Source organism: Fukomys damarensis, unplaced genomic scaffold (genome assembly GCF_012274545.1).
Source record: "Fukomys damarensis isolate Sample0158 unplaced genomic scaffold, DMR_v1.0_HiC HiC_scaffold_16, whole genome shotgun sequence".
In the NCBI taxonomy this organism is placed as follows: Eukaryota; Metazoa; Chordata; class Mammalia; order Rodentia; family Bathyergidae; genus Fukomys; species Fukomys damarensis.
In genome coordinates, this window is record NW_022900928.1 from 12,982,819 (window position 1) to 12,985,623 (window position 2,805).

General features: G+C 40.1%; 1 protein-coding gene across 4 annotated transcripts in view; it reads left to right on the forward strand.

Moving 5' to 3' along the window:
* Pik3c2a (phosphatidylinositol-4-phosphate 3-kinase catalytic subunit type 2 alpha) overlaps positions 1-2,805 on the forward strand; it is a 111,690-nt gene that overhangs the window by 418 nt on the left and 108,467 nt on the right. The window lies entirely within an intron of this gene.

Consider the following 2,805-nt stretch of genomic DNA (forward strand, 5'->3'; position numbering starts at 1 on the left):
CAAGACGGCCCGGCCCCTTCGTCCTGCCCCGGCGCGGGCTCGGAGCTGGCGCGCCGTCTCCTCCCGGGACTCCCGCTCCCTTTCTGTCTGGAGTCCACTTGCTTTGGGAAGGCTCTGTTATCTGGGTGTACTTAGCGCATCATCTTTCTCAGAGGGCGGTGAGCTTAATATTTGCTTAACTCTTCCTAGTGACGGAGGAAGAATAATTGAAGGAAAAAAACCACATACTTAATTTTCCTTACTACATTGTTTGGCTTTAAAAACGAGATTCTCCAGCTGTGGAATTTTTTTCGGGGGGAACAGGAACTGAGGAGGCAAGTGAACGAGAAACTGAGGAGGCCAAGAATGTGAGAGAGCCTGTGGTAGTTCTTGCCCTATATTAACCTGATGGACGTTGAGATTATAATTATATTTTAATATTAAATAGTGGATATTTGAATTGATTGATATAAAAGAGGCTTTCCCCTTTGAACAGGTTACTTGTTAAGGAGGTCTCCTAAAATCTTTCCAGGCTTGGAAAGAAAATTCAGGAAAATCGTTTAATTTATTAGGGCATCAAAGGCCACAAGGAAAGAAAATGAAATAAAACCCGAAAGCTGTTCTGAGAAGAATGGTGAAGACAAGTATAAACGGAGAAAGCTGTGTAGAGGTCTGAGAACTGATTGCAGCACAGACTTTGCACCTTTGGCTTATGGTTCAGTATGCAAAAGAGACTCCTTAAACAGCTCTGCACAGTTGGCGTTGGTGCTGTAATTCACGGTTGCAAATTAGACTGCAGTGCCTCAGTTGAGAAATAAATTGAAGCTGTCTCGCTCGTTTAATATTAAGATAGTGTTTTAACACCGTAGAACTTCCACACCAAATTCCACTTGATAGATTTTAAAGCAGAATTTTTCTTAGGAAATATTTTTTTGTTTTGTTTTTTTGTTTTTGTTTTTTGGTTTTTTTGAGACAGGGTCTCACTATGTAGTTGAGACTGACCTGGAACTCAATATGTAGCCCAGGCTGGTCTCGAACTCACAGCAATCCTCCTGCCTCAGCCTCCTGAGTGCTGGGATTACAGGCGTGCGCCACAATGCCAGGCAGGAAATCTCTTGATATTTGTGTTTTCTGAGCAGGTTCCTTGCAGCTTTCTTTATTTGCAAACATACTGTACTTTAATGTTTTCATTCACAAGTCCTCCCTCTCCTTTTTCTTTTTTCTTTTCTTTTTTTGGTAGGGATTGAATTTGGAATGCTGAGCTACATCTGAAGCCCTTTAAAATTTTATTTGGAGGCAGGGTCTCACGAAGTTGTCCAGCTGGCCTAAAACTTGCAGTCTTCTGGCCTCAGCCTCCCAGACAGGTGTATGCCACCGTGCCTAGTTTTTGTTTGTTTTTTCAGTTTTTTAGAATATAAAAGTTTGCAGGTTGCTTTAGGAATTTTAGAAATGATCACTTTCTGTAACTAACTGTCTATTAAGTATATGATTTTTTTTTCTCCTGACATTTCCAAAAATTTTATTTAATATTGCTGCATTAGTTTCTAAGTCCAGAAATCTTTCTTTAGCACATTGGGGGTTTTTTGTTTTTTGCGTACAGAGTTCAAACTTGGGACCTTGTGGTTGCAAGGCAGGTACGGTGCCACTGAGCTAAATCCCCAGTCCTAGCATATTGTTTCATACTTAGTAAATAATCACATTCAATCAGTAAGTGAATTTATACCTAAAAGAGTGTTGAATTTCCCAATTGCTCAGTTTTTTTTTTTTTTGTACGGGGGATCGAACTCAGGACTATGTGCTTGTGAGGCAGGCGTGGTGCCACTGAGCTAAATCCCCTGTCCAAGCACTCAGTTCTTGTCAAAGTATCAAACCAACCTTTTAGAGCAAGGATGCAAAGCTCTTTTCTTTTTTTTTTTTTTTTTGGTTGTACCAGGGATCGAACTCCGGTCCTTGCATTTTCGAGGCAGGCGGTGGAACCACTGAGCTAAATCCCCAGCCCCACAAAGCACTTTTTAAAAATGCTTTGTAACTTGTTTTGCTTTGATACATAAGTTATGTGTTTTATTAATGTTCCATATTCCAAAATAGAATTTAAGGCAGATAAAAAAAAGAATTTAAGGTAGGTGAATGTTTTAGTATGTTTTGTTCACATAGTAGGTGATTTGATTTCATGGTTATACTTAAGCTAAAACTTAACCCTTTGCAAGATTTTAGAGTTACAGAGGGTAAGTAAGGATGACTGGTGTACTGCAAGGGTTCCAAAGAAAGAAAAATGAATGATAACAGTGATTGCTCTCAAGAAATGTTCCAATCCATCTGGGAAGGCAGAATGTGTGTAAGTTTATTTTTAAAGACAGGATCTCACTGTGTAGTGTAGGCTGGACTTGAACTCACCATGTAGCTTGAACTTGCAGCAATCCTCTAGCCTTAACCTCCTGAGTGCTGGGATTACATGCATGTACCACCACACCCAGCTGGACATAAAAATTGTCTAACAGTATATTTATAAGGGCAGTGGTAGATCCAAAGTGCTTAAAAGAGTGTGATCACCTGGGTTAGGAGAAGGAATCAATGAGACTAAGGAAGAAGACAATGCTCACATAAATTGAGGATTAAAGGATTAATTCCTTCTATTCATGAGGGCAGGGTAGATACAATTGATGGGGTTTAGTCTGCCCTCTGTTACTACCAAGCAGTTAGATAATCCAGCAAGCTGCTTAATACCTCTCGTATTTATTTTATTCGAGGCCGGCCTGAGCTATATAATGAGTACAGGGCCACCTGAACTACAAAGTGAGACCCTGTCTCGAAAAAAAAAAAAAAAAG